The sequence below is a fragment of the Melitaea cinxia genome, chromosome 11 (assembly GCF_905220565.1).
Source record: "Melitaea cinxia chromosome 11, ilMelCinx1.1, whole genome shotgun sequence".
Classification (NCBI taxonomy): Eukaryota; Metazoa; Arthropoda; class Insecta; order Lepidoptera; family Nymphalidae; genus Melitaea; species Melitaea cinxia.
The window spans coordinates 11074208-11084884 of NC_059404.1; positions in this window are offsets into that span (position 1 = coordinate 11074208).

The window sequence follows — 10677 nt, forward strand, 5'->3', positions numbered from 1 at the left end:
TTTTAACAAAGGAATTTACAACGAAGGAATTTCAACTAAGATTCTTAGAATCTTTGAGGTATGCACAGTAATTACATCTACAAGATTAGAGAGATTTTGTTTGACATGACAACAACTAGTATAAGTTTTATGTTGACGTCACACGATATACGAGTAGGTTACACACGTTTATAAATTTTGTAAGATATATACTTTATAAGATTTTATTTATCGTTGAATTATTTGTTTGTGTCATGTAAGAAAAAAATGTCACACAACTCCAATCACAAAATCGAATTTTCGTACATTAAAAACACGTTTAAAGGTAGTCTATAAGTCCATATAATTTTATAAAATGTGTAATTTAAGTCTAAATTAAGCCAATTATTACAGTAAGTAGTTTGAAATATCTATGCGAACGAATTGATGGGTCCCAAGTTATATGACATCGCATTTCAAAATTTAAAATATCTATTTGCTAGTTAAATGCAAATAAATAAAATATCTAAAGTAATGTTTTATTTTAATAAGAATAAATAATACGATTTTATGGATAGCAAATTCCAAAATATATTCAATCACATATTCGATTACACATCACAAAATCATAACTCATAAATGTGACCATTTGGGACAAGGACGGGGGAGGGGCCCGAAAATCGTGAAATTCGTGTTACTTAGGTCGGTAATTAAAAAAAAAATTATGAATTATACCTTCCAATGTGAAATCTGCGTCAAAGATCGGGAGATATCAACACAATGCAAAAGCGCAAATGCCCAGACCACATCTAACTGTATAGTTTATACCAATATATTTTGTCGTATGCGAGGTTCGAACTCACAACGCTTTAATTCAGTAATGCAAGAGAGTATTACGTATAAATGACGTGAAAAAGAGGTCCTTAATTTTAATTTCGTTTTTTTTTTTTCTTTAACATAATTGTAAATTATTGCGTATTATTCATTTGAGTTTCAGAAAACATTATATCTTCATGATGTAGATAATTATGTTGTATATGAAGGTTCTGATAAAACTCGAAACTGGTTTCAAAAATACATTTTACAGAAAACTTGAACGTAAATAAGAAGATATTGTGTGAAGCTATGAATGGCAGAACTTGATCGATCAGCGCTGTGGTTGCGTGACGGGGAATTTTATTAATGGATTTTAAATTGCCTCTTAAAAAGAAACCCCTTTATAATTTCACTACTTCATAACAGGAGGCTTAAATACTAATAATATTAAAAAAAGGGTAGGTAATTATTTTCTTAATACAATGTGTGTAAATTGTAGTATCGCATTAATTTCCACTTAATTATAGGGCTTTTGGCCTTTAATAAATTTAAAATAGTTACATTTTTATATTTACAATTTTGTCATATCATATGGAGTTTTATCCAATGACGCAGCATTGGATTAAAATTTATTAAAATATTTGTAAATTATATATTAAAACGCGCCATCTATAATCTAGAAATAGGAATACGGCACCATCTACTGGATATCTGTGCAACTTAGATGCCAAACCGCCATTTATTAGAATTTTATAGAAGTAATCGATAAATATAGAATAAAGTAGTTTAATTAAATATTCTATTTGCAATAACAAATATTGAAATCAATAATTGAGGTAAAAACTGCCTTATTTTCCAAGTTGGACCAAATTACAGATGCTTACAAAATTTAATAAAAATTGGTTCAGTAGTTTCGGAATTTATCGCTAGCATATGTACATCGTGAGATGAAATTTTTATTGATATGTTGCAGTCAAAACTCTTAACCAGTCAAAAGCACTATTGACTAGCAAAATCAGTCAGAAGTACTTTTGACCGTTTGCTTTAGTCAATAATACTATTGACTAAAATCACAGATAAAAGTACTTTTGCCCAATGGAGCTGGTTAAAAGTACTTTTGACTAAATGATTCCGTCAAAAGTGGTTGTGACTGGTTGTATCAGTCAAAACTCTTAAAAAGTTAAGGTGGTCGATAAAAATAACGACAAACGCACATATAAACTTTTATATTACTCATTATTAGTGAAGAACGTGCTGATATTAGAACAAAAATGAGTGACTACGAATAGAAAGATGGAAGATGACAAAAGAAAAATTTGAAAAGTTTGCAATGGATGTGGAAGACGCGAAACTTAATGAAAAGGAAACACCATTACAGTACAGTAGACTACAACGCTTTAACGCATTGAAGTTTGTAGTATAAAAAAATTAGTTACACACACAGAACCTGTCAAAATTTTTGCCGGCTAAGGAAATCTACGACATTATTGATGCTGCTCATATTTCTATAGGGCATGGTGGTCGCGATAGACTTAAGAATGAAACGGCAAAAAAGTACGCTAATGTTACAAAAGAAATGATTAATAATAATAATAAATATTTACACAATACACACATATATATTTATCAATGTGCGAAGTATGCCAAAGGAAGTAAAGCAAGAAAAGGATGGGTCAGGTTTAGAAACCGATCCTGCATACTGAAATTAACAGCCGCTGCCAAGTCGATCTGATTGACATGCGGTCGCAAGAAGATCGCGGGCATAAATTTATTATGGTTTATCAGGATCATTTGACTATATTTACATCTAACGAGTTAATAGTGCTTTGGACTGACGCTTTTTTGCAGTTAAAACTACTTTTGACGGAGAGCCTCAGTCAAAAGTATTTTTAACCGCGAATTTGCAGTCAAAAGTACTAATAACCAATAATTTTCAGTCAAAACCACTTTTGACCAACTTGTCCAGTCAAAAGTACTTTTGACTGATTTCGCTAGTCAATAGTACTTTTGACTGGTTAAGAGTTCTGACTGCAACAGATATAAGATTAAATATTACGGCGATTTGTTAGAATTTGAATGCTAGTTTCTTTTTCAAATAGTATTATAATAATATTATGTATTGTCGATTAAGTAGTATTATTTCACACAACAGCGAAGAGCAATTGACTGTATTTTTCTCGCTCGGATACACTCGACGGTCCCGACTCCACCCGCTCGAGACTTTCACCTCAGAGCGGGATGGATTAGCCTAACTTACTATGTACCTACGAAAAAATGTGTGTGGGTGTGCCAAAAGAAGTTTTCACTTCAATAAAAGTTTATAATATGTCATTATTTATCACTGAAATTCACCTTAAATATAATCTCCAGATCTATCTTATATTATAATCATACTGATGTTATAGCAGCCTGTGAATCTTAAATTTGGTTTAATACTTATGATGAAACAGGTTCTAAGGGCCTGCTTTACCTCCTGATGAGTAAGCAATTTATTCGAGAGATAAACTTAATCAGCAACCGGTAAAACAGGCCTCTAATTTATAACTACAACGTCGAGGAATAAAAGATAAACATTGAATTGTAAATTATTTAATGTTGAAGGGCACAAACGAATCGAAGTTTGTTTAAAGTACAATATCCGCTTATGATAAAAACATTCGACAAGGTGTTATTTCTGGAACTATTTTTAACATTTAAGCTATAAATAAAAATAAAGTGTTTCCAAATATGCAGATGAAGAGATGCAAAAGGCACCTAAATCCTTAGTTTGGCTTTAAAACTAAGCTTTTCCAACATAAAACGGTCCCTAATTTTCGGCCAAATTTTCTGTCATTCTTAATTGCGGATTACAAGAATTTATGTATATAGTTATAAGATGTATCTTAGACACTTTATACTTGTTTGGAGGAGGGATCGAACGCTCCATCGCTAGCGCTATGGTGATATTAGCAAAATCCTCATTAAATATCCTATCTTTGATTACAACGAACTATTATATTTTCTGTAATTATGAGATTTACTTATTAAAAAGAAATTTTACTAAAAAAAAAATGAAGATTTATAATGCTAGTAGTTATTAGTGCCGTCAATTTTATACTAATGCCATTAGTCACAACACTCACAACAAACAAAACGAAAGAAAAAAACTGTCGTTTCACCCATGACTACACAATTTAATTAATGTTATTAATAACTTAATATATAAGTAACTAATAGAACGGCTATCCCTTATGGATGTATTTACTAACGTGGCAATAAGTGTCACTGGCTGCAACACATGCGCCGCCAGTAGTTAATCTCCTTAATGAATTTTCATGGACATTTCTGGGTCACAGTGAATCTGTGACGTCGTGTCACTTAACTGAAATAATATAGCTTAGCCGTGTGTTATTCTATTCTATTGATATTATGATTGATAATCCTCTAAACAGCTTGGTATATTTCGTGATCATTGTGCAAAACATTCTAAGTTTTTATTTGAATAAAGAATATTTATGCGTGTGTTTGTGAATAAATATGGTTTTACTTTATAAATAGGGTTGGCCAACTAGATGAGATCGAAGATCTATTGCTATAAAATGAAAACACTTGTGATTTTCCAATAACATATGTATTAAAATTTAAAATTAAATATCAGACGACATTATCTTTATATATATATTTCTTTTGCGCGTGTGTATGTCACTGAACTCCTCCTAGACGGCTGGACCGATTTTGATGAAATTTTTTGTGTGAGTTCAAGGGGATTCGAGGATGGTTTAGATTTACAATTTGGTCGACTGGAAAATGTTTATTTAACTAATTTTTAATTTTTAAGTAGTTGTTCATTTTGGAATGTTTTACATTGGATCCGGTAGACTGCGCTAGCATCGCAGCATCAAATATTAAATATTATTCTATTTTAATTTCAGTTTGTCCCGACAGTTGGTGCTGCGATCAAATTGAGAAAAATATTTGAAATTTTGTGTTATGGCAAAACAACGTTTGCGGGGTCAGCTAGTATTATATAAAAGTTGTATACTAAACTGTATCGTGTAAATTTCATTTCTTCATTTACATCAACTTAGCCGAAGTGGTATTTTTATTTTAAATATTAAATATAGAGCCTATTTTCACTTTAACTTTCAGCCTACCCTCTTATTCTATAATTCATTTAGCTTAGATGAAAAATACGCGTAAAAGAGAAGATATACAACGTGGATATTATAGTATTGTAATCGTGTTTAAAAAGCACACAAGATAACATACCATGTATGTAGTAATCGTGTTGCTTTGTCTGGTCTACGTATTTCTATTTTTACCTACCTTGCCTCGATCGATTGGACAAACTGCCGCGATCGACCGGTTGGTCGGGATTTACCGGTTAGCCATATTTGATACAAATTATTTATTAGTTATTTATTTCTTTATTTGTATAGTCAATATACATTTACACCTTGTATTCTAAAAAAAAATATGATAATATCTCCATGAATCTACTCGAAGTTATTAAAATAAGTCTAAGTGCCAAATGTAACTATATAAAAGCTGCTTTTAAAATATGAAAAGGTTTGCAAAGCTGTTAGTGCAACCAAGTTCTTATTTGGTACTTATCTGAAGAGACAATGAACTGCAGTGCAACTGTCGAAACCACTACATTCGAGAAGCTCCCAAGGAGGCTTAGATACAACTTGACGGAACATCGTAGTGGTCCGGATGCGAGCTGGCTGTAATTCTACTTACAATTGCGAATTGTCTTAAGTAGTCTACTTTGATTAAGTACTACTCTCTACTTAATACGTTTGTGTATCTTATTTACTTGTATTTTTTTTTAGTAACTAATACCAAATAATAGGTACCAATATATAAGGTTTTCAATAAATGTATAATAAGTTTTTCGTGTAACAAAATGAAAATGTAGGTAAAATTTTATAGATACGTATTGCAGTGTAATAAAATTATAATAAAGGCACTCTAATAGATTTCTGGCTACAATGTTGTGTGACATGGTTTTGTTGCCTCGTTCTAGTTAATTAAACTAACAATCTTTCAACATGTTACAAAAATGATTCACGTGACTAGGAATCAAAATATGATTGATCATTAACTTGATTACATAATTCTAGGTAATGTTGATAAAAAAAAAACAATAACATTACTTATAGGAAGAATATTTATAAAAAAGCCGTTTTTTCTATTTTGTACAAGACTAGAACAAAATACTTTTGAACTTTTTGATGATTTCTATTAAAAAATTTTATTTAATACTAGCGACCCACCACGGTTTCGCACGGGTGCAATGCTGATACTAAATATAAAATAAATATTTGCAACGTAAGCGCAAAAAATGTGTTTATTTACGACACCACATTAGAAACCTCTAAAACGATCAGTGTTACTCTACTATATTATGCATGTATTATAAACATTAACCTTCCTCTGACATCACTCTATTTACTAAAGAAAACCGCATCAAAATCCGTTGCGTAGTTTTAAAGGTTTACGCACACAGACAGCGGGAAGCGACTTTGTTTTAAACTATCTAATGATATACGCATATATTCAAGATTTAATTTTCATAGAAAATCACCAATACTCAAGATTTTATTACTACTATCTTCTGATTACTACGAATTTTCAAGTTTATCCGCATTGGAAAAAGCTGTTGAGCTTAATATAATGCTATGCGTAATGGAGGCAGGAGGATATACTTACAAGTACATGTCTTAGAATTCATTATGGGAATGGCTGGTTATCGCACGATATTTTACGACACTTGATAAAACTGAAATCGTATAGTACCTACAACACTGTTACAATTTTATTAAAATTATAAAAATACAATTATTATTCTTAGGGTTAGGTTGTTATGTGAATATTAAATAATAATCATATAATATATTATAATATTACACGACTAGTCATGCATGCCTAACGCCCGCAAAAAAGATATTCATTAATCAGGATTAATGGACGAATAAGTGTAGGCGAGCATTTTTTTTTATATTGTCATGTAGGTGAAAAGATTCTTATTTATATTACATTAGTAATGTGTTAAGATTATAAACTTAAATATCAAAAAAATTTATGCAAAGATGTATTTTATTGAGGTTTTCAACGTCACCAATGCACCTAAAACTTACAGCCACAACATTTTTCAACGCATAACATGAACGAACATGTGCTAACACTGTATACTGATAAGATTTTGTCGCATTAGGTACATAAATGTTGTCATTCTTTCTCTTTTGATTGTTGTATTAAATAAGTACAATTTGCTGCGGATTTTATGAACGAAATTCCTAAAACTATAACTATAATAAAATACTGCAAACATGTTATTTAAGAATATCGTTCAGGATTTTCTTTCTTATATAAACCTAATCCTAAACAATGATGCGATGCTAGTTTAAATAAATATAGATAACATATTTATTTAAGTGATCTACCGACGTCTGCGAAGCAATTAAAAAATTTACATAGTAGTAAAATTATTGAAATGGTTGTGTGATATGCTTGTTACACGTATGTAGGAGACCTATAGATGAATATTTATTTGTAAACTTGCTGTGATCGCGACTTCGTCCGCGTGGAATAGTCACTTTAAGATACATGTTTAACGTGATTCTTTAAATTGGCATAACTTTTTTATTTATGAATCGATTGATATGAAATATACACTATTTGTATAGTACACTATGTTTATAGTGTGAAATGAATTTACTATTTAAAGTAACATGATTATTGATCTCTAATGCTAGTTTGTGCTCGTTAACACGCAAGACTTTTATAGCGTTCATATTTAAGTCATATTTATGTGCGCCAGTGTAATCTAAATTACCAGAAATTGATTTTATACGGTGCCTAAACCTTCAATAAGATCTCTTTTACTACGATATGATTCAAACATACTAATTTTATTACTGATTAAGGTGATTTAACTATTGGTCGTAACGTGGGGTTGGCTACATTACTGACTGTTTACAAGCTAATCTTGCCACAATGTATTAGTAAAAACCACATCTAAATCGGCTAGCCGTTTCTGAGATTAGCGTGCAAAAACGCACAGACAAAAAGACAAACATTCTGACAATCATCGTTTTGAGTGCTATTTGCGTTGATAATGGTAACAATAATATTTTTCTCGTATATCTTAAAGACAGCCTAGACAAGTACAGACGGCGACTCGTTACATTTTTAATATATGTATTGATATAGAACGACTGTCGCATTGTTTTAGTCCTAGATTATACCGTATTTAAACAAGAATTTCACTAAAGAAAGCCACAAAACTAATTTTACTTTATGGAAGTGTAACTTTAAAATTGTGCAGCGTGCGCTCGAGAAAAGTTACTATAATTAAATTCACTTGCCACACCTATACGTTACTAACGGAATACGTAGTTTTGAGTGTTTCCACATAAATGTAAAAAATATTACATCTTGCTCGGACAAAAAATCTCGAATCAACAAAAAGTTCACATTTTCACCCACATTTTGCACAACAATTTTTAACAGTGTAAGCAACATTTCGCTGATATAATAACAAAGACGCTTGACGAACAATTTATATTAGAGTTATTGAACCCAAATTGATAACTATGAAAGATAATTTTGTCTAAAATGAAATAGCTAAATGGACCTACTCATTAAAATTAATCGTAACGTTGAGTGATTTTTATTATAGTTAATATTGTTTATGATATGTGTTTATGTTTATGTATATATGTATGTATGTGTGTAAATTTACATTTCTTCCTGTTTTCTGTAATTTTAACTCTGTACACCCTTTCCGCTTTTTTCACATTATCTCCTCTATACTGGTTTTCTGGAAGAGATCGCTATTTAACGATAATACCTCCTGTTGTACATTTCTTTTTGTTTATTGTGTTATAAATTGTCTTCTTTTTATGTGTTTTTTGTGTATAGTAAAAAGTAAATTATTAATTATTATTAATATTAATATATATTATCAATTATAAGAAGATTTTACAGGAGATGAATAGATTTTTTTTATTGTAAACATCATATAATTTCAAATTAAAAAAAAAGTTTTTATTATATGTATATATTTGAACAATATAGCATGAACTCATAGTAGGGGAGAAGAGTAAAATGCTTGAATAACTTTCAACTCCATAGCATGAAATAACTATCAATGCGCATTTTCGAAATAATTTCAGCTATGCCCATGAGAAGTTTACTTCGCCTCATCAAATATGTTGAATAAGGCCTTTAAGTTTCATTGTTTAAGCGAGGATACTGGAACTTTTTTAAGGTTTTTTTTTTAATTTTGAACGTGAAAGTATTTTAGCTGGAGGTTAAATAAAATAAATAATTAAAGTTATGTTGTAGATATTAAAAAATAAATACCAGCTTATGCTATTTCTTCTTCTTCTATTATTATGCTATTTGTCGCATGCATTGTGTCCCGTTGTCAGTGACCACCAACACGGTTGCTCTTTGGTTGACGCACTTATAATAAAGTGAAACGATTTTTGATTTTCAAGTTCACAAGTAACGTTAGTTATAAGTTGGTATGTTTAGTTATTATATCTACTGTGTGTGTTTTTAGAGTAGCGACTTCGTTTCTTTTACTTATTATTTTTCTTACTGTATACTTATTATGTTATTACTTAGTTAATGTTCCTTGTTAATTTTACAATTATTCAGTTAGTCAATATCTATAGTAAAAATTGAAACAAATAGTGATAGTTAAAGAAATAAGTAATTCTCCTCAATAATAGTAAAATTGTAATCGCTTGTAGTAAATCATGTATGTTTAAATATGAATTGAATTAACTCAAACAAAACACATAATAAATGAATTCGATTACAATAATTTAACAGTTCAAACAGAATATTCCTTTCAAAATATTTCAAAATATTATTGATCATGTAAAACATACGTTATTAATTTTTTTATTACAAGTTATACACAACACGAAGCAATAAAGCAGAGTTGTGATCATAGCTGAGAGGACCGTTATGAAATATATGACTGTGAAGCAATAACAAAGCAATTAAATTCACAATATGAGTTATTTCCAAGTTCATAGTGGCTCTGGCTCGTCCGAGGGTATTTTGGGATTAGTGACCACGTGATTTTATCACTGAAAACACGTTATATATTTGAACATTCTGGCATTACCTTTAAACGCTCCATTTATACAAAAACAAATATATAAAAAATAGTACAGTGAATGATTTTAAAATATTGAACAACAGGTAAATTAAATAACTTAATCTGATTAGATTTAAATTTTCAAACTAAGTAAATACGAGTCCTTCAATCTTGCGACAAGCTTTTACTATTAAACAAGCAATTCTTGTATATATATATAGAATCTGGATCTCGGAAACGGCTGAAAAATGTCAATAGAATACGAAGGTAAATTTCGCATTTGTTAGTAAAGTCGTAATAGCTCAGGTGGGAAATCGGCCGGTCCCCTTCGACCGAAAAGACCATGATTCAAATCCTCGAGCAATTTTTTTCTTCTTTTTTTTTCTAATTGCATATTTTTTATTTAATAATGTATGTAAAATTGAAAAATATTATTTATATTTTATTATTATTATTTTTTAATTATTTTTTTTATTTTTGATTTTTTATATTTATTTATATTTTTTATCATTGTCGGTAAAAAAAAAATATTATTCATATTTTATAATCATGTCGTCGTATTTAAATATGAATTACTAAAAATACCGAGCTAAGCTCGGTCACCCAGGTACTATCATATAAATTGTGTAATGTCACTGCATAAAGTGATCTTCCATATTTTAAATTACTTCGATATTTTAGATCAGTCCCCGAGTGATTATTAGATACCTCTTTCAAAAAATTCAAAAAGAACTGTGTGAGGTGAGGTTTAAGGAAGCGGTTTCACCGTATTTTTTTTTTGATAAATACAAAACATTTTA